Source organism: Papio anubis, chromosome 7, assembly GCF_008728515.1.
Source record: "Papio anubis isolate 15944 chromosome 7, Panubis1.0, whole genome shotgun sequence".
NCBI classification, from domain to species: Eukaryota; Metazoa; Chordata; class Mammalia; order Primates; family Cercopithecidae; genus Papio; species Papio anubis.
The window spans coordinates 100,642,100-100,664,616 of NC_044982.1; the positions used below are offsets into that span (position 1 = coordinate 100,642,100).

Here is a 22,517-nt window from a genome sequence, read left to right on the forward strand (position 1 = left end):
AGGAGTTGAGCACATTCTGGGGGCTGGAATGGCAGTTTCTTAACTTTTCAGGCTTTTCAGGAGGCTTCACCTGGTCATGGCAAAGAGGACCAGGGAGAGGTTGTCCCCACAGACTGGGAGGATGACATATGAGAGCCTGATGCAGGCAGTGCAGTGGGGACAGGAGACAGAAAAGACAGGCAGCAGAGAGGAGCAGAAGCCATCTCTAAGGCCATAGATTCCCAATGGAGAGCTGTTTATGGACTAGGCAGCCCATTATGTGCTCTCCCTGTGATGACCAGTGGGTATCTAATACTGCATCTGAATAAGGGGAGAGGGCCTGTTATGTTCCAGGCACTGGGCTAGGAGTGTGAAAGTTGATTATACAAACTGGGTCATTCTTGTCATACTCAACCAAATCAGAGTCAGGAGTCAGGGGGAAAAAGTACTTGGTGCATGGAACACTGGCTCCAAGAATTAAATTTTCCACAAGTGCCACTGCTGAAATGGTCTGCTGAGACCCTAAGGCCAGTTTTCCCTAGTAACTGCTGAAACAACCTGCCGTAACTCTAAGACTGGTTTTACCTACCACAATCACTCACCAATCAGAGCTTGCCAGCTCCCAAAAGCTTCTCTAGTGCCAATGAGCTTTCTTTCAAAACAATGCATAACATTTATCTTTCTAATAAAACTCTCAACCTTCTCTCTGTTCTCCGGACATACTGGAGACCACCCAGTCTGTGTGTATGCCCTAAATTGCAATTCTTGCTTCCCAAAACAAAATATTTCTACTTTAGAGATTTGTCTCTATACTTTATTTGACTTCAATGGGAATACATTTATATACATTATCTCATTTAATCCCACCACTATCCTACAAAGGGAGTTTATGATTCTCAGTTTACAGATGAGAAAGCCAAGGCCCAGAAAGATTGAGCAATTTGCCCAGGCTGCACAGTTAGTAAGTGACAAAGAGGAGTTCTGATCTTGGGTTAATTATTCTCAACTCTAATCTCTTTCAACCTGATGCCCTGCTGGGGGCAGTTTGTCAGTGTGTGTGGGGGGGGGCCCTAAGCCAGAAAGGACATTCTTGTGGCCACCTGGAGGCTGCAGAGGATGGCACAGCAAGCCATGGGAGGTGGAAGGAAAGGGGTGGGAATTGGATTTGACTCCAGAGCAAGGAATTAAGGGTGTGGCTGAGAGACTCTAGCAAACAATGTCGCTGCATTTGTATGGTCTTTCTTTCCGAAGCGCCTGCCTGGTTGGGAGGTTGCAGCAGGTCCTTGGGAGTGATTCCAGTCACCCTGCGTCCTCCCACAAAAGGAGCCTCCCTGACTCCTGCCAAGGCACCTTCCCAAAACCATTAATCTGATTCCACCCCTCTACTGCTTAAAAGTGCCCAACATTTTGTGAGTCAACAGAGTCTCCAGATCACAACCACAACCTGGGTCCCAGCAGGCAGGGCGGGCCCAGCCACCCTGGCTTCCAGTCTTCTTTCTCAAGCTTACTTCATATCATCCTCAAAACGCTTTTACTGCTTTAGCCCTCAGTGAGACACAGTTGCTGAGAAGCCCCCCACCGTCCCCACTTTCTACAATCCCAGGGAGGTGCAGTCTTCAAGGTGCTGTTGGGCCCTGCCCCCTCCGGTCTTCCTTGGCCGCCCTGTCCCCCTCCCCTACCATCCTGTGATAGTGTGAAGACCACAGTACCCTCTGGAGCTCAGTGCTGAGGGCTGGTTCTAGGTAAATAGGGAAAGGCAGGGCTTCAAAGGGAAGCCAAAGACATTGAGTCCTAAAGCAAAAGACTGCTGGATGGAGGAAAGGCCACAGAGGAGCCAGAGATAAGGGGAGCCATTGATTAACACAAGACTCTGAGGGACTGGGGTGAGTGTGTGGAGGGAATGTCCACATGATGGGCAAGGGTCCTAGGGGACCCCTGGTCATCCTGGCTCCCCTGGGGGCTGTCATGGCTCTGCTGTGAAAACACCTGTTATGGGATGTGCTGATGGCCATAGTTAGAGGGTGGGACGAGAAGGGCTTTGTATCTCAGGGAGGGGGCCTTGTGGGGAATAAAGCTAATCTGATAAACAGTAAGATGCCTTGATTTCCACGTTACTTCAGTGACCCCAGGAAGCTCTATAACCTGGAAGGGTGGCTTCATCTCCTAACCCTTGTCATGGTAATCATGAAGCTTGACTTTGAATAGCCATTGGACAGTGTACTTTCACAGGCATTGTATCACCCAGTCTTCCTAACAGCCCTGTGTGGCGGGTGTCACCATCCCCATTTTACAGATGAGGACATTGAGGCTTAAGATTAAACATGACTTGCTAGGCTCCTCCTAATGTTCAGCACCCTGACCTTCAAAGTTACCAGGGAAGCCCTCTTTTGAGTTCTCTCTTCTAGCAGGAAGGCACTGTGTTTGCTAAGCATTCACCAGGAGCATAGAATTTGAATCTGTTTTTTATGAAGTTTCTCATGGAGCTAGTAAATGACAGTTCTGGGATTCAGACCCTAGTTCTGTGCTCCTTCTAATAACACCTTGGCCGGGCTTGGTGGCTCATGCCTATAATCCCAGCTACTCGGAGGCTGAGGTGGGAAGATCACTTGAGCCCAGGAGTTTGAGACCAGCCTGGGCAACATAGCAAGACCTTGTCTCTAAAATATATATAAAGAACCCCTTGCATTGTTACTTAGTTGCAGGTGTGTGTGCACCTGTGGCCTTAGTGAAATCATACACTCCTTGAGGGTAGAGACTCTGTTTCCTGCTCTGTGTAAGTCCCCCTTCATGCCAGGGACTGGCACAAAGTAAGTGCTCAGTCAACATATGCCTGATTATCTCTTCCCTCCTGCCCCAAACTGGATGTGCTCAGCCTCTAAATCATTCTGCCTAGGAATGAAGGGATGGAAAACTGCCATAGATTCCCTTGGATCTCCTTCCTTTTGGGGATTTTTGAGGGATATTCCAACAGCTGACCTTGGGAATACAGATTCAGTCTTTCAAATATAGCATTGATATCCTAATTACATTCATTTCCATGATGCATCTTCTCATGGTCTTGGACAGTTTAGACTTTGCCTGGTAGGAAGGCGGTAGGAGAGACAGTGGCCCCTCATGATCCCTTTGGGCTGCTGTTTCATGGATACCAATTTATCGTGTCTGGCCTGGTTCCACTGTCCACTGTGGGACAATTGCACTGAGGACTCAAGCTCTCAGTTCCACTTTGGGGCTCAGGAAGTGATGGTCTTTTGTAAATAACACACAGCCCCCACCCCTTCCTTCCTCCACATCCAGTCCACCTCTTCTTTATCTTTCTTCCAGCTAATGGTTGCTACCCTGGCACAAAGGGTGCTGCTGGGAGCTGGGGAGGGCTCCTCTCCCAACTTCTCTCTCCTAGCAGGAGGGCACTGTGTTTGCTAATAGGTGTTAAATGGGAGCATCAAATTTTAATCAGCTTCTTAATGGAGTCTGGGGACCTGGGGGAGTTCTCGAGTCCTACATTATGCTGCTTGCCGGAGCCAAGCTGGACGCGGTGAGTGGGAAGGTGGGATGAGCAGCTGTTATCAAAGCCAGAACTACTGGAAGATGAGGTGGTGCTGATCCAGTTGACAGCCACTTTCATCCAGGATGGAGGGCAGCACAGATCAAGTGACTACTCATGGTGACCCATCCACTGCTGACTGCTACTTGGTGGGAATCAGATCTGGCAACAAATGTGAACATGGGAGAACATTGGAATCAGAAGACTCAGGTTTACATCCTGGGATTTTCAAGTTGAGTGGATGATTGTGGACAAGTTCTGTAGTGTGGTAGCTCATTATTACAATGGTTCCCAGTGAATCAGGCCTCCCTGTGTCCTCACCCTTTTGCAACAGGATGTTGCCACTTCTCCCGTTAATAGGTACATTTCTCTATCTCCTTGGTACTGGGCTGGCCTGTGGCTTCTCTGACTAATAGAATAGAGCAGAATTGTCATTAGGAGAGTTCTAGAGCTTGGGCTTTAAGAGGCCTTGAAGCTTTTGCTTTCCACTGTCTTGGAATGCTGCCCCGAGGCCACCATGAAAGGAAGACTGTGTAGCCTAGTGGAAGGTGAGGACCTAAATGGAGGAGGACCAAGGTGCCTTGTTCACAGCCAGCATCAACTGCCAGACATGGATTGAGGACATCTTCAACATCCAACCCCAGTCAAGCTGTCAGATGACTGCAGCCATATGAATGATCCCAGGTAAGACTTTCAGAAGAAACACCCAGACTGCAAACCTACAGACTGTAAGACATAAAAAATCACCCTTGTTTCAAGGCCTTGAGTCTTGGGATTCTTTGCTACTTGTTAATAGATAACCGAGATGCTGAGCTTCTCTGAGTCTTCGATTCTCAAATGTAGCACAGGGCCAACAATAAGTACTTTGTCCTTGGGTGGTGATCAGTGAGAAGTGCCTGGGACATAGTAAGTGCCTGGGAAGAGAAGCACTGTCAATGAGGCTGAGAAAGGAGGGTGAGGTCAGTTAGGAAGGTTGGCTGCCACAGTAAGAAGACATGAAATTATTCAGCAGTGGTGGTGGAGATGAGAGGAGAGGAATGAAGTGCAAGACATTTCAGAGACGAAACAAAGGGACTTGATGAATTACTGGTACAAGCAAGAGAGATGAGTCAGAGATGACTTGGAGGTTGCCAGCTTGGGTGAGTGAGTAAATAATGCTGCTGAGGAGGTGGGTGGCAGAGCAAGTCTGAAGGGTAAATACGAGTAAGTTCAGTTTTGAGCCACTGGGTGTGAGCAGGAGACACTGGGATGTAGTTCAGTATGTGGTTCTGAGCTCAGGATAGAGGCCAGGGCTGGAGCTGGAGATGTGGAGCTCACTGGGGCAGGGAACCATTGAAACCCAAAGGTTAGGGACACAGGACTATAGATATTAGGGGGTTTTCCAGGGACCAAAGTGAAGGATAGTTGAAATAACAGTCCAAGTGGCCACCCTGCACGGCCTCATAAAGATTCAGTCTAGACCAGGCTCACGTCTGTAATCCCAGCACTTCGGGAGGCCAAGGCAAGCAGATCACGAGGTCAAGAGATAGAGACCATCCTGGACAACATGGTGGAATCTCGTCTCTACTAAAAATACAAAAAATTAGCTAGGCGTGGTGTCACGTGCGTGTAATCCCACCTACTCGGGAGGCTGAGGCAGGAGAATTGCTTGAACCCTAGAGGCGGAGGTTGTAGTGAGCCAAGATCACACCACTGCACTCCAGCCTGGCAACAGAGTGAGACTCCGTCTCAAAAAACAAAACAAAACAAAACAAAAAATTCAGCCTATAGGGGGTTAGACCTTCGAGAAATCCTCTATTTGGGGAGGAAATATGAAACATCAGTGGGTCTCATAGATTACTGGGTCCCACACTTCCACAGTGTTGTGAGCTGCAACTAATATCAACTCTCAGTCTGTGATTTGGTTCGACTTTAAAAAGCCCATCTATGAAACTCAACAAGGAGATGCTAACTGCAGTGCCCTCCTGGCAGAGGATTAATGACTGGTTTTTCCCCCTTCCTTCTACTTTTTTGTACATTCCAATTTTCTATAATAAACATTCAATCCTTTTTTTGGCATGCAAGATTTTTAAAGGAGAAAAATATTATTAAAACAAATCAAAACGAGAAGCTTTAAAGCTGGAGAGTAAGAGCCTAACTCCCAGGAAAAGTGGTGCTCCAGATACGGTTCTACTCTTAGACACCAGGATCCCACTAACAAGCAAAGTTCAGAGAAGATTGAATGGGGGCGTGGTATATGATCACTCTCCTTGGGAGCTGCAGAGACTGATCCAACCTCACAGGTTTCCTGGATATCTAAGAGCAGTTGAAGAAAGATGGTGGTGGGGAGGGTGAAGTAACCTGGCCTCGACAGGCATTTGGAAAGCTGGTGTCTTGGGTACTTTGTTTTGAGTTGGTCACTCCTGAGGGCAGCGGAGCAAGTCCAGGTGGGCAAGGCCATATGGCTGGGCTCTCCAGCCAGGAAGAATGACACAGTCCAAGTCACTGAGCCCTGAGGCCAGGCATGGAGGTGTGAAATCTGATCTGGAAGGAGGATTTCTGGAAGCACTGGGCAGTTGGAGAAAAGTCCAAAGCTTTGCTCAGGGGGTTCTGAGATGTATATAGATGGAAGAAAGCTGGCTGGGGTTCTGGGGAGGGTTGGGGAGAGGAGAAGGACAAAGTGAGCTGGCCTAGGAATCAACCAGCTGACCTAGAGTGGCCCTGGGAATGGTGCCTAGGTGGTGGAGAAGGAGGCTGGATCCTAACACCTCTCCCATAGGCACCCTGGCCTAAGCTCACCCTGGCCCCAGCTCACCCTGGCCCCAGCTGACCCTGTCCTGCGGATGCTGACTGGGTTATGCAGGTTGTTTTCATCCTATAGTTGCTATCAGTGAAAGGGCTCCTGATGTATCCCAGCCCTGGTCCTCTGTACTCAGGGCTGCGTATGCAGCATCTGGGAAGAGTTGGGCAGATGGGCTAGAGAGAAGAGAATTCAACCAGGGGACAGATTCCCTCCCCTGTCCAGAGGGGCTGTTATTCTTGCTTCCCCTTGGCAGAAGGGTATCTTGAAAAGGGAAATCACTCACCTCATTGCTCTGAAAGGTCCTTTGTGTTGTTTTGGGAGAAGGGCAATCATATGAGTTTGGGGAGGACACAGTGATATCCAGGAGGTGAAATAGCTTGCTTTAACGCCAATGGCTGTGCGAAAGCAGGGTATTAGGGTGAATACCCCTGGAAGGGTAGGGGATCCGTCCTACTTGTTCAATGTCTGTTTCCCTTGGAGCTGTCATATGTCGTGGTCATGATTACAATGTCAGGTAGGTCTGTTGACTGCTTAACTGACATCAGGCTCCTTCTAAGCACTTCACAGACATCATTTGTCTCATCCTTATAATGACCTTGATGTCCCCATTTTACAAACAAGGAATCAGAGGCACAGAGAGTTAGCTTGACTCACAGTGCACACATCTAGTAAGTTCCAGAGGCTGATGCAGGCGGTCTGCTCCAGACCCCACACTGTGAACCAGAGCCCTCTACACTAAACACCTGGTGTGGTGCACACAGTAGGCATTTGCTTGGGAGGGAAATATTTGTTGAATTGAATTAAATCCAACTGACATTCCCAAGAAAGCCAAAGACCATCAGTTCTCAGGAATCTAATCTCTTTACAAACTGCGTTTGGAATCTCTGTTACTAGGAAGAAAACGAATGAGGTGAGTGGGTAGGTTTTCAGCAGGGATCTTGTGTTTCCATTTTTGTAGCTGGTGTGTTTTGCTGCCTCTGCTCCTACAGCCCTCCCTTGCCCTCTTGAGGATGGAGAGCCCACTGTGGTGGAAAGGAGCAGAGGCAGAGCAGAGATCAATTGTCTGCTTGCTGCTGGAGCCTGTAAGGTAGAGGCCAGACGAGCTCGAGCTGAATGCAATTTTTTTCAGAGTTTCCTTCCCGTCTATGAATGCAAATCCTGAATTACAAGCCATCCGGATGACAAGTTGACATTTTAGCTCCAAACATTCTCCTATAATTAGCAGAATCTAATGCAATACAGGGAATGGTTCCATTTTACACACACATTATCGTAATGCCTTTAAATAAGATAATTGATTATGCCTCTGCATAAGAAAGTGAAATATTCGGTGTAATTAAAACCAGCATTCCAGTCCTGGCTCCCTGACAGGTGCTCCACGTGTCACTTAAAAAATCCTTAAAGTAGTGCTCACACCCACATTCTAGTTTTCAAAGTTTGTTGTGGAAAAAAAAAAAAAAAAAAAGAAAAGAAAAGAAAAAAAAAAACTTTGGAGAATTTTTTTTTCTTCTTCTCATGGATTCCAGCTTTGGGTCTGGAAATCTGAGTGGGGGTGGCTACTGACTTTCTGGGTATTCTGTGTTTCTCCTCAGCTCTCTGACACTATCACAGACTCAGTCTCATGTTTTCCCACTAGATCTTCATTTCAGGGATGGAGTAATTGAGGCTCAGGGAAATGACAGGAGTTCTGTGACGGAGCCAGCCTTGGAACTTAGTTCTGTCTGTCTCACAGCCCTGGCGATTAGATTTTATTTTGAGTTCTTTTGCTAAAAGTGGGGAAATGTGTGGTTTGGTGGACAGGATGTAGGACTGGAATCAGGAAATCTAGATTCCAGCCTTGGCTTTGCAACCAGTTAACTTCTCTGAGCCTTGGTTTCTCAGTTGCTACTACATTGATTCACTAGGGACAAAATTAGATTAGATATGTAGAGTGAGAAGTCTTAATTACAATAGAAATTCAGTGGGTAGACTCTTGGGTGGTCTGGGATCAAGGTGGGGAGGTTACTTGTTTGAGTAAAGTCAGATTTGGCCATGGAAATTCTAATAGCTTTGAGGTCTGGGGGTGGTTGTGGGGAGGGGCTCTTCAATGCTGTCTCATCACTCCTGACCCAACCTCTATCTTCTGGAAGTTGTGTGGTAGGAAGGAGATGGGAGTGTGTGATACCAGTGGGAAGGTCAGCTGGGGATTGTGTAGGCAGCTCTCTGCCTTGCTAGTCCGTGGAGATGACGCTATAGACATGTCAAGCAGGATTGACTCTGTCCTGCATTATCTCACCCTCTCAGTAACCCTCCGAAGGGTTTAGTATGTGGCATGCTTTTGTGGGACAGCTGGTGGGTATGTTAGGGAAATGCTCCAGGGCTAAGACACTATACTATTCCAATTGGTTTCTCCTAAGGGGGCAAACTAGTGACATCCTTATTCTCATGAACCCCATTGCTTTATCCCAATAACTGTACTTGTCTCTTCAAAGCCTAGCTTCCTACAGAGATGTCAACACTACTGTATTTGTGCAGGAAAAACTCTTCCCAGTAGTGTCTTGTTCATGCCTGTGTTAGTTTCCTGTTGCTGCTGTAACTAATTGCTACAGACTTGGTAGCTTAAAACAAATTATCTTATATATCTAGAGGTCAGAAGACTGAGATGGATTTCACTCAGCTAAAATCAAGATTTCATTACAGCCCATGTTCCTTCTGGAGGCCCCTGGGAAGAACAGCTTCTAGAGACTGCATTGCTTGGTCATGGTCTCTTCTTGCATCTACAAAGTCAGTAATGGTGTGTCAAGTCTTTCTCATGCTGCTGTATCTCTGATTCAAACTCTTCTGTCCCTGTCTTTCCTATTTAAGGATCCTTATAATAACATTGAGCCTACCAGGATAATCTGGGAAAATCTCATTTCAAAATCCTTAACACAATCACAACTTCAAATTTAGAAGTTCAGGGATTCAGATATGGGCATCCTTGAGGGCAGCAGCTTTACCTATTTCAATTCTTTACCTACAAACATAATCGTATTAGTTATGTATTCCTTTTTAACAAATCACCTCCAAAATTCGTGACTTATCTAACAAGCACTTACTGTCTCACAGTTTCTGTTGGTGAAGAATCCAGGTCTCTCTGGCTCAGGCTCTCTAACAGGCTGTCATCAAGGCCGACAGGAGCTATGGCCACCCCAAGGCTTGAGGCAGGAGGATTCGCTTCCAAGCTCACTCCCATGGCTGTTGGTAGCCCTGAGGTCACTGCTGGAGGTCAGCTGGAGATGTCAATTCCTCACTACTTGGGCCTCTCCACAGGGCAGCTCACGTGGTATCAGCAGGCTTCCTTCAGAAGGAGCAAGTGTGAGAGCAAGAGAGGGCGCTCAGGATGGGAGCCACAGTCTTTTCATAACCCAGTGTCAGAAGTGGCATTCCATGACTTCTGCCACATTCTATTTGTTGGAAGTGAGCCAGTAAATCTAGCCTACATTCAAGGAGAAGGGATTACACTGTGTGAATACTAAGATATGGCAATGAAATCTGTGGGCCATCTTAGAGGCTGCTTACACCAGCAACCACCCATACCACTTTTCTTTTTTTTTTTTTTGAGATGGAGTCTTGCTCTGTCACCCAGGCTGGAGTGCAGTGGCCTGATCTCAGTTCACTGCAACCTTCGCCTCCAGGGTTCACGCCATTCTCCTGCCTCAGCCTCCTGAGTGGCTGGGACTACAGGTGCCCACCACCATGCCCGGCTAATTTTTTGTATTTTTAGTAGAGACGGGTTTCACTGTGTTAGACAGGATGGTCTCAATCTCCTGACCTTGTGATCCGCCAGTCTTGGCCTCCCAAAGTGCTGGGATTACAGGCATGAACCACCACACTCAGCCACCGACACCACTTTTCTTAGGGAACTAATGGTCAAAGATTAGTTATCCAGGATTTAAGGCAGGAGATCTCAGACTTTAGAGACTCCATCCCAGTACATAGGAGAGTGAGTGAGGTATTGGGACTGAGGGTAGGTATGTGGGCGACAGTGAAACTTTCTTCTATTTAAGTTAAGGGCTGTCAAACATAGGAGGTATATTAGAATTATCGGGAAAGCACAGTAAAATACCAAAGCCTGGGCCCCAAGCCTGTTTGCTTTTATTTTTCTGGACTAGGATAGAACCCATGCATCTCTGTGTGTGTGTGTGTTTTTTTTTTAGAACTTCTGAAGTGATTCTGATTTGCATCAAAGTTTGATAAATTTTGCTCTAAAGAGTTTTCTGATGTCTAAAAGAAGGGGTTTGGAAACACTATGAAATGATTTGAAGTCTGGATGTTCTCAATGATGACGATGACTGTTGATGACCTCAGTAATAATAAGAATTATTGTTTATGTGAGTATTTAATACTTGCCAGGCACTGTGCTATGGTGCTTTTCTCCAGAGTCTCAGTTTCCTCAATGCAAAATAAATAGAACGGGATCAGCCCAACAAAAGGATTGTGAAGTCTAAATGACTTAAGTCTAAATGATTAAGGAAAATGTCCAGGGCAATGCATGTGACCTGGTAAATGCTCAATTTACAGGAAGTCTTTCTTGTCCTGGCCATCCTGGAGCTCCTTTTGGGGAGCTGAGACACCATGAAACAAGAAACCACAACTGTCCTGAGGCCTAGCACATTGAAACTGCTGGACAAGGCTGGGCCAACTCAGAGGCACCTATGAAGGACATTGTGTAGTGACCACAGGCCTGAAGGGCTGCCCAGGAGACCATTATGCAAGCCTGGGCTAGGTGAGGTTGGCTGCGTGGTGCACCCAAAACCTCCATTAAAAGGCTTAGGCTGCTATTCTGAGCTATTTTTACCTCCACGTGAAGGAGCTGGATCTATTCTTTTTCTTAGAGGAAAGTCTACGCTGGACATGGCTGTACCTCTAAGGCCCCATCCACTTCTTGTCACTAATGACTGAGCTCCATTGACAATTATTCCCAGAATTCCCAGACCTCTGAGGCTTCTCTACCACCACCTGGCAGCATGGCCTATAGCTAATGTGGGTGTAATTCTTTGTGGGCAGGACTTTTGGCCTCCCCTGCTTAAGCCATCGCCTAATTGCTCTGGTGTGCCTGTACTTGTTTCCTCTCATAGCCCTAAATAGGAAAGTAGAAAGGGCTGATGAAAACTCAAGCCATCTTCTCTATTCTGCCCTTAGTAGGGAAATGGAGGCATAGCATAGGGCCTTACCTATTTGCTGATGGCAAGAGCTTTGACTGTAATTGAGAAGTTTCAAGGTTCTTAGAAGCTTCAACCCAGTGAGGATACTCATGAACTGACTCATCTTGTGTGATTTTTTTTCAGCCTGAAGCTGCAAATAGGGATTAATGATGAAGATAAAGGAAGTTCTGTAGTTCTAGTTCCAAAGGGGGTGACTTCAAGATTCAAAAGAGGTTTGCAACACTGCACTTACAGTCAGAAAGAACACCCTTTATCTTTGGGAGGCTGAGGCGGGCAGATCACAAGGTCAGGAGATCAAGACCATCCCAGGGAACATGGTGAAACCCCGTCTCTACTAAAAATACAAGAAAATTAGCTGGGCGTGGTGGTGGGCACCTGTAGTCCCACCTACTTGGGAGGCTGAGGCAGGAAAGTGGCATGAACCCGGGGGGTGGAGCTTGCGGTGAGTGGAGATCACGCCACTGAGACTCCATCTCAAAAAAAAAAAAGAGAACACCCTTTATATCCTGGGTTTGCCACTGTCTTGCTGTGTTGCTTAAGACAAGTTAGTTCACTTAACCTATCTCAGCCTTGGTTTTCTTATTTGTAACGTAAGTGTATCAGTCAGCATGGGCTGATGCTGCAGTAACAAACAACCCCAAAATTTCAGTTGCGTATCACATCAAAGTTTTATTTCTAATTTATTTTTCATGTCCATCCTGGGTCCACCAAAAGCTGCACTACATGTTGTCTTTATTCTAAGGACTCAGATTGACAAAATAGTTGCCATCAGAAATGTTGCCAATTTCTGTGGCAGTGGGATGGGGGAGTGGGGGGCAATGAAGGCACATGGGCTCTTACAGTTTCTACCTAGAGGTAACCACATGATCCTGCTCACATTTCATTGGTCAGAGCAGGTCATGTGGTCACCTCTAACTCTAAGGATGCAGGGAAGTGCAGTTTTACCATGTACCCAGAAAGCGGGGAGAACTGGAAATATTCGGTGGATAGCACTGCTGGCTACCACAATGAACACTGTTATATCAACTTTCTCATGGGGTTATTGTAAGGATTAAAGGAGATAATGAATGAAAAATCACTTTGCAAATAATAGATACAAGTAAGATATTGCTCACATGACATCTGGCAGTCATATACCAATCAATACACTAGATATTTCATAACAGCAGTGCGTCCCCAGACAGAGTTCAGGAAGGGCATAGCTTGCCTGGTTTTGCTCCCTCTTGGCACTGGAGCCTTGACTGTAATTGTCAGGTAGGGTCCACTAGCCCAGGTATGTGCAGGTACCAAGAGTTCTTCAATTGGAAACTTTTGATGTTGCCCAAAGTATTTCTTGGGAAGGGCTCACCCTTGTGACTGTTGACTAGTGATCTCCACAAGCAGAGAGAGCATCAGTGGTCCTGATATCCGTCTGTCTGTGCACCTCCTCACTAAGGGGCAGGTAAGTCTTTTAGTTCTTACTTTTTTGGATTTGAGAGAGTTGTGGTCTGATTTGGATTTTGTTCCAAATACCCCTCTGTATTCTTATCCATCATAGTCTGCTCTGCACTGAGATGTCTGCTTCTTTCTTTGAGGCCTTTGAAGTGGGAAGTCTTTCTGATCTGGGGAGGGTCTTGTGATGTTACTATTTCCTGTCACTGTCAGAGGTTCTTCTGGCAGGAAAAAAAAAAAAAAAAGCCCTTTGGGATCAGCAATGTTTTGTTGGTGGCTCTTTTCCCATGCTCTCTGACTATTGGGATTTGGGGTTTTAAGCATCTCTCTTCTTTTCATGGGAAGAATCCTTGCTTGAAATTCAAACAAAAAGAGATGCCTAGGTCCTTAACATCTGTGTGGGCCAAGAGACACACCCCTGGCAACGGTAGCTCAGAACTTAGTCACTCTGTGCCCAATATACTCTTGCAAATGCATGATTTCATACCATTCTACAAATAATCCAGCATGATAGGTAACATTCCTATCCCCATTTTACAGATGAGGAGATTGAGGCTACTTACCCAAGTTGCACAAGCAGCAAGTGGCTTGGATTTAAATGTAGGTCCTCAGATTCCAAGCCCATTGACCCTTTCACTAACAGCTCTCCTTCAGAGTGCGATGCTTGCCTTGCCTTTCTTTGACAATGAAAGATCAGACTATGAGTTTTAAAGCTGGAGGGGATTTTACAGGTGAACTGGCCCAAATCCATCATTTTACCAAGAAGGAAACCTGAGAGTCATGGATGGGAGCGATTTGCCTGATGGCACAGCTCACAGTGAGCTGGCGGAGGTCTCAATTTATGCTTTTCCTACTATATTTGAACCATGAAGATGCACTTGTTGCTTTATTTCTCTCTATTCTCTACCCCTTTTTCTACAAAATTCTGTCCTGATTTCATAACATCCCCTCCAGAAGCCTCCCGATCATCTTTTCAGGTTAGATTTGATGCCTGCTTTATGCAATGTGAGACCCCTATAACCTTCCAGAGTATAGGATATACTCATTGCATTGTAACAGCCAGTTTACTCATTGATAACAATGGGCCTCCTACTCCATTCATCACCTGGAGAGGAGAAATGGGGTTTGTTTTGCCTGTGACTCCATACTTGGGGTTGGCACTTAGCAGGTACTCAGTGCTATGATCATAAAAAGGAATGAAGAAGAGAAGGAGGAGGGATGGAGAGAAGGAGGGATATCAAGAGGAATAGAAGGAAGGGAGGAAAGAAGGAGGAGAAGAAGAATTGAAGAAAGCAAGGAAGGAGGGAAAGAAGAAATGAAGAAAGGTTAGAGGAAGGAGGGAAAGAAGGAAGGAAGAAAGAACAGATTTCCAGTATGGCTTTCAGCGTGGGCCCTCTCTTGCAAGGTGAAGGGGTATCTCTCACGGGGTTCTCCCTCGTCAGGTCTCCCAAGGGCCAGGGAGCAGGAAAATCTCTTGGCTGCTTTTGGGGGGCCTGCCCCTCTGTCCCCTGAGCTGTTCTGATTGCCAGCAGCCCCCGGAAGAGGGAAATGAGTGAGGGGGAGAGAAGAGAGAGTGAGGGGGAGAGAGGAGAGGAGGGTGTGCTGCTCTAAGGCAGGGGAAGAGCACTTACAAAATGTCACTTAGAATCCCTGAAAGAATAAGCTGTAAAAACAACCACACACTCTCTGCTGGGTGACGCAAGTCAAAAAGAAACGCGATGCAATTAGTCACTGGTCCTGAGTAGGAGGTGGGTAATGGGGGAGGAGGCAGAATGGGAGAATGGTGAAGGGCTGGGGGGCAGCCTCCCTCACAAACTCTGTTTCATCTGCTCCAAGACAGCCTCTGTTGCCTTGGGGAGATGCTGTTTCTTTCCTTTCATCTCCCTGTGCTGGTCAGAGGCCCTCCTTACTCCTCCTCTTTCTCTCCTACGAGATGGCACCTTCCACCTTTGCCAACACAATCACATTCTTAGGCCTAGAGTTGGAGAGAGGAGCCCAGAGACTCTGGAGGCTCTGCAATGGGAGGGAGGCAGCCGGAGACCAGGGGATCTGAAGGTCTAAAGGGCGGACGACCTTGATCCTGGGGCCACCCTGTTGCTTCCATCCCCAGCTCCCAATCTTCCTGCCCACCTTGGCCCAGGTGGAATGTTTGACCTGTTCAGAAGTTTGAGGGGGTAATTCACTCACCCCACCCCATCTGCCTAGCATTTTTTTAAGCACCTATTATGTGTCAGACTTTGCCCTCATGGAGCTCACAACTTAGGTCAAAAGGATGGGGAAATCAATTGACAAATAGGATGCTGAGTGGTGGGAAAAAGTGCTGGTGACTTCTCATTTTCATCTTTCCAAGAGCTAGCTCAGCTGCTTTCCATGGAACTGAGGGGCGGACCCAATGACCATCCCGCATCAGGCCCTCCTTCCTTTCCCGGGTAGGGCAGCCATCAATGATGATGAGAAAGTCTAGGTACTGAACCTTCACAGGGCATTGGGCTACCTGCAAGAGAGGTAGATGCAGGAAAGAAAGATCCTGAGCTTACTGGGAGAGTCTGGGTCATTCTGTCTCTTAAGCATAGCCATTCACAGAGTAGTCCCCAGACCAGCAGCAACCGCATCCTCTGGGAGCTTGTTAGAAATGCAAGCTCATGGGCTCCATCTAGACCTTCTGAATCAGATGCCCAGAGAGTGGGTTCCTATTTGGGTTTTGAAAAGAATTCCAGGTAATTTCCTGGGGCTTGAGAGTTTGAGATGCACTGTCTTAAGGCCTAGGTGAAATAGACACAAATCCTGGCTTGTCCTGGGGTAAGGTTGAGGCCAGTCTAGCTCAGCACCTTGATTTTTGTAGGACCTGATAATTCTTGTTATCTATTTAGTACCCTGGGCCTTTAATAGCACCTTGGTTACAACCCAGATAAGGCACATTATGCTCTTCTTGACCCACCATTTTGCCCTTTTGTGCCTCTCAAATGCAGCTTACATGAAGTACATCATATACTGTTCCTTGTGATCTGAGGGCACATTGAGGGGAGGAATGTCACAGAACTGCAAACCCATCTTTTAAAATGTAATATTCAGGCCGGGCGCGGTGGCTCAAGCCTGTAATCCCAGCACTTTGGGAGGCCGAGGTGGGTGGATCACAAGGTCAGGAGATTGAGACCATCCTGGCTAACACGGTGAAACCCCGTCTCTACTAAAAAAATACAAAAAAAATTAGCCGGGCGTGGTGGCGGGCGCCTGTCGTCCCAGCTACTCGGGAGGCTGAGGCAGGAGAATGGCGTGAATCCAGGAGGCAGAGCTTGCAGTGAGCCAAGATCGCACCACTGCATTCCAGTCTGGGTGACAGAGCGAGACTCCATCTCAAAATAATAATAATAATAATAATAATAATAATAATAATAATAATAATAAAATAAAATGTAATATTCCCCTTTCCTGTCTCTCAGTCATTTCTAACAACTGAAGCCCCCGGTGATGTTTCTAGGCTTCCTCTCTCCTTCCTGCCTTTTCCTCTTCTCTACATTTCCATTTCCACGCATTTATTAGCTAAGGTGCTTACGTCTCTCTTTGTTGTCTCCTTCCAATCCAGTCCATCACAATCCCACATTGTGCCACCTAAGAAACTGTGATGGTATTTTTACAAATAAAGAGGGTTCCCTCCCTAAGAGGCTCTCTGGTGCCATTTGGTAAAATGGTAGTTTCAACCTGGGGCAGTGGTTCATGCCTGTAATCCTAACACTCTGGGAAGCCAAGGAAGGAGGATCACTTGAGGCTAGAAGTTCGAGACTAGCCTGGGCAACATAGCGAGGCCCACATCTCTACCAAAACTAAAAAAGAAATTAGCTGGGCATGATGATGTGCACCTGTAATTCCAGTCACTCAGGAGGCTGAGGCAGGGGGATTGCTTTAGTCAAGGAGGTCGAGGCTACAGTGAGCCATGATCATGCCACTGCACTCCAGCCTGAGAGACAGAACAAGACCCTGTCTCTAAAAAATAAAAAAAAAAGGTAATTTCCCTTATCCTACTGCCTTAGCAGCTGGGCTGCTTACTTACTCCCAAAGGGGCTACTGCACCCACAGCCTTGACAAGTACCTACCCCTTTAGGCTGAAGCATGTGGTCTGCTCTCCCCACATCAGCATTCTCTCCACCTGGGAAGTTTCTCTTTGACTTTTTTACTGACTTGGTTCTCGGGTGGATGCTTCACCCCATTGAATAAATTCCTTATCGCTCTTCCTTTCCCTTGCTTTTCCTCTTTTATTATTATTTTTCTTCCAAAGACCTTTGCTCATTCAGCAAATTCTTTTCTTTCTCTTTTGGATCCCTCAATCCTTAGATGCTGCCCTCTTCTTCTATGAGCTCTAACCATTCCCTTCTTGCCTTCACCTCCAGCAGCCTGCACAGCAAACCCCTTGCTGGAGGGAAAATCATTCCCTGACCCTGGCCAGACCATGAGAACTGCTTCAGTGGTAGACTCTTATTCTTTTCAGACTTGCACCTATTTTACCAAACTATGGATTAGACTAATGTTATTTAAGCTTTCAGGTATACCTGAAACTATGTTTACCAAACTATGGATTGGACTAATGTTATTTAAGCTTTCAGGTAAAAATGAAGGCAAATCATAGCACCTTCTCCTATACACCTCAGAATAAGCTTGTAATTAGGCTCTTCTCTTGAAATGGCAGGAGCACTAGTATTTCACCAAGGAGGAGGCCTTACCCTTCATAAGTCTGTTTGAATTGACTATGGAGGATCTTGTTAAACTTCTGTGGATGGATGGATGGGTGGATGTCAAAATCTTTTCCCATCTTCACTTTCTTGACCTGTCCATCATCTGAAAGCCAGTGTCAACCTTGCTCTCTCCTCTCATTCTCCCTCCAGGCTGTTCCTAATGTTGGCCCATTTCTAGTGTCTTCTATTTCAGCATTTCTTTAAGTTTTCCTGTTATATAAGATGGGCACCAGCCAGGTGCAGTGGCTCTCGCCTCTAATCCCAGCACTTTGGGAGGCTGAGGCATGCAGATCACGAGGTCAAGAGATCGAGACCATCCTGGTCAACATGGTGAAACCCCGTCTCTACTAAAAATACAAAAATTAGCTGGGTGTGGTGGCAGGTGCCTGTAATTCCAGCTACACGGGAGGCTGAGGCAGGAGAACCGCTTGAACCTGGGGGGGCGGAGGTTGCAGTGAGCCAAGATCGCACCACTGCACTCCAGCCTGGCAACAGAGCAAGACTCCATCTCAAACAAACAAACAAACAAACAAACAAACAGAAAAAAAAAAAGAGGGCACCTCCACCCCTTTCCTTACTTTTCTTTGCCAGAGTAGGACCCAAATCTAGAATCAAAATGTTAAGATTAAGTAGGTTAAAGGAGAGGCATGGAGTGCTGAGTCCTGGCCACCACATTATCTCATCTGGAAAAACTAGGTCTTTGGGGCACGTCAAGCAGTAGACAGACAGATGACAATGGATTTCTCTTCAACAACAAGTAAGGTTCCTCTCTCTGACCTCTCCTTGGTGTTGAGGTTCCACGTCCTTGAGTGGAAATCAACAATCCTTTCCCCAGGTCAGATTTTCCAGATATGAACACCAAGAGGACCTGGTCATTTGTAATAACCTCTTTCCAGTTGATCACAGACATTGGAGCTTTGAGGGTCTGAAGATCCATGATGAACAGGAGGAGTGTCCACTCAAGAGGCATCTGCCAGGTAGGCTTCCCGCCAACGAATGGCCCTCCTTATCACTTTTCAGGAGTACAGATACAAACAGCCTGCACAGGGTGCATCAACTGGGAAAACCAAAACCACCCAGGACCACCTTACATCTGTCGTAGTGATTTCATGTCCAGCCACTACAGGGACATTATTTTCTGGCACTGCTGCCTCTGCTGTCGGCATCTCTTATCCTTGGGGTAGAGCCCAGGGACAGATTTTCCATTAATGAAGGGGCATGGTGGCTAATAGCACAGATCCTTTTTCCTTGGAAAGTCTTAAGGAGTCACACATGAGGGTGTGGGGAGGGAACCTGAAAACACACAGATGCAATGCAATCAGATTCCACTGTCCAGAGACCACCAGGCTCATGGCAGTAGCTGAAAAGCTTACCTTCTGGGCCAGAATTTTGGGCTAATGTAAATTGAACTAGAAGGATAAGTCAGGCCCTGCTCCATGACCTCTGGGATACCATGATTCAGATATTAGAGTCAAGATGCAGAGGCTGAGAATGGAAAAAGGCAGCAGACATTTCCTTTGCAATGTAGGAAAACCTAGATTGTGGAGAATCCAGGGCCTGTGGTCTCAGACCCCTCATGGTGCCAGCACATAGTAGGCCATTTAGTATATGTAGCCCAGATGAAACAAGTGACTTGGCTTGAGGAGAATGCCAGGGGCGGGCTGATATGGGTACCCCCAAACCCAACAGGCAGAGTATATTAGTTTGTTCTTGCATTGCTATAAGGAACTACCTGAGACTGGGTAATTTACAAAGAAAAGGGGTTTAATTGGATCACGGTTTAGCAGGCTGTACAGGAAGTGTGGTTGGGGAGGCCTCAGGAAACTTACAATCATTTCAGAAGGCAAAGAGGAAGGATGCACATTTTACATGGCTGGAGCAGGAGGAAGAGAGCGGGGGAAGGTACTACACACTTTTAAACAACCAGATCTCATGAGAAATCACTATCATGAGGACAGCAAGGGTGAAGTCTGCCCCCTTGATCCAATCTCCTCCCACCAGGCCCCTCCCCCAACACTGAGATTACAATTCAACATGAGATTTGGAAGGCGACACAAATTCAAACCAAATCACAGGGGCTTCCCTTCTTCCTATGTTCTGGCTGTGAGAGGTCATTGAGTCTCTTCACTTCTCTGAGGCTCCAGCTTCTACATCTGCAAAGCAGTTCATGATATTGATTTTGTGGGCTTGCTGTGAGGACTTAGTGAGATGACAGGTGTGCAGTGGGGGGCACACCACAGCCCTCATCAAAGTGCAGTATGGTCTAGTGATGACAGCCCCGGATTTGGAGCCAGACAGCCCTAGGTCCGAATTCCCATTCTTGTACTGCCTTTCCTAGCTGTGTGACCTTAGGGAAGTTACTTAATCTCTCTGAGCCTCAGCTTTCTCATCTGAAACTAGGATAAAATAGTGCCCATTTGTATCAGCTTCCTCTTGCTGTTGCAACAAATTACCACAAATGTAGTGGCTGAAAATAAAACAAATTATCTTACAGTTCTAGAGGTCAGAAGTCCTCGATGGGTCTCACCGGGCTAAAATCAAGGTGTTGGCAGGACTGATTTCCTTTATGAAGACTAAAGCATCTAAAGACTGGAACTAAATGGAGCTGCCTGTCTGGTTAGAATAGGGAGGGTTGGGAGAAGGGCCCTTCCAGATTCCAGTTGAAGTTTTCCTGTGGCTTAAGAGGGTGGTGGGATTGAAGCCATTTGGAAAGGGGCTCATGCAAGAAGGACCCCAACAAAATGAAGTTGCATGCATTGTGCCACTGGACGTGAGCTCTGGAAGGAGAGGTGACGCAGTTACCTGTAAGTACTTCCTTGCACAAGGACACCATGAAGACAGAGGTCCCCAAAGCCAGAGAAGAGGGTGCCCAAAACCCCTACAGAGGGCACCAGTGGCAGACTGCAACCATACCACTCATGAGAACTTTTTTTTTTTTTTTTGAGACGGAGTCTTGCTCTGTCACCCAGGCTGGAGTGCAGTGGTGCGATCTCGGCTCACTGCAACCTCTGCCTCCTGGGTTCAAACGATTCTCCTGCCTCAGCCTCCCGAGCAGCTGGGACTACAAGTGCATGCCACCATGCCCGCCTAATTTTTTGTATTTTTAGTAGAGACGGGATTTCACCATGTTAGCCAGGATGGTGTCGATCTCCTGACCTTGTGATCTGCCCACCTCAGCCTCCCAAAGTGCTGGGATTACAGGCATGAGCCACTGTGCCTGGCTGAGAACTTCTTTGACCCTTATTTTCCTTCTCTCCCATTCTCTGTCCCATTCCTAGACAAACCAGGTGCAGCAGGAGTGAATAGTGCATCTTCTTTATCCAGTGCAGTTTCCAGGAATAGGGAAGGGAGGAGCTTCAGCGCAAATGAGAGACTGAACTTTTTTTTAAGACGGAGTTTTGCTCGTTGCTCAGGCTGGAGTGCAATGTGCGATCTCTGCTCACTGCAGCCTATGCCTCCCAGGTTCAAGCGATTCTCCTGCCTCAGCCTCCTGAGTAGCTGGGATTACAGGGGCCTGACACCATGCTTGGCTAATTTTTGGTATTTTTAGTAGAGATGGGGTTTCACCATGTTGGCCAGGCTGGTCTTGAACTCCTGACCTCAGGTGGTCCAACTGCTTTGGCCTCCCAAAGTGCTGGGATTGCAGGCATGAGCCACCAAGCCTGGCCTAGACTGAACATTTTCTACCTGACTTTTCCAGATTTTTAATACACACAGAAACTATTAATATCTAAAAGTAACCAAAGAAAATAACTGTATCTATCTATCTCTATCTATCTATATATATCATGGACAGAGAGGAGATCAGCGTTGAGAATTTAAAAAAAGCAAAGGTGCTCATATTTGTAAACCAAGTGAGATTATCCGATGAGCTGGCTACAATAATTATCATCCATATCAAGGTTATACTTAAAGAGGTATCCTCGCCTCACGGAAGTCTCACCACAGCACTGTGAGGAGGACACTTACTCTATGGCTTCACATTCAACATAACTGAGGCTGAGGCTTAAACAGCACGCCAAGGTCGCCCAGCTCCGGAGGAGTGGACATTTGATCTCTGGGCGGTCTGGCACAGAATCCCTGCATGAGCCACAGATCTCAGTGGGTGAAGTCACGTGGCAGGTGACTTCCCTTTTCTGACCTCAATGTCATTTTCCAACATTTAGGGAGGGTGAAAAAGAGGGTGTCAGGGAAGGAGGCTGAGCTTGTGAGAAGAGAAAGACAGGGTAGCAGAAAGTTTTTCTGACCTTTGCAGCATTTTGATTTGTCTGTCTGCCAAGACTGTGAGTGGTTAGGTTGCCTAGGGAGCATTCTGTGGTGGCGTCAGGGAGTTCTGGAGGACGCACTATTAAAAGTGGTGTGGCCGCACCTGCTGTAAGAGGCATGGTGCAGAACAGAGGCCAGGGTGCTGCTTTTGGCGCTGGGACCCAGGGGTCCTAATCTCTGCTCCACACCAGCCAGCCAGGCGACTGTGGGCAAGCCACCCCAGCTCCCGAGCCTCAGTTTCCCCATCCAGAGCCAGAAATCCTATCTGACTATCTCTAAGTAGTGGTCATCTGCCCTGACTACCTTGAAGAAGTGACCATCTGAGCATGCCCTTTGCGAGCTCTGTGACCATGACAAACTGGGACGAACAGATGGTTGGGCCCTGATGTGGGTCTTGCCCTGGTTTGGCTACCCTGCATCCAGACATGCTTTTTACTTGGGAGGATTCATGCACTTGGAGCATCTTGGTGAGAGGCAGGAGCCCACCTTGCACCACGGGAAGCAAAGGGTGACAGTCACTTCCTCTCCTGGAATCCATGCCTATCACCGCCGCCCCCTCAACACACACAGTCCTCGTCTGGGGCCTCAGTTTCTTCATCTGCACA

At 47.1% G+C, this 22,517-nt stretch overlaps 1 long non-coding RNA gene across 1 annotated transcript; it reads right to left on the minus strand.

The window, feature by feature from the left end:
* Positions 1–1,666: 1,666 nt before the first annotated feature.
* LOC108587027 lies at positions 1,667–22,148 on the minus strand. The gene is made up of 3 exons (XR_001905197.3): positions 21,894–22,148; positions 9,380–9,621; positions 1,667–3,682 (listed from the first exon to the last, which is right to left on the minus strand). It is a non-coding gene; the product is annotated as an uncharacterized LOC108587027 (long non-coding RNA).
* Between the last annotated feature and the right edge of the window lie 369 nt (positions 22,149–22,517).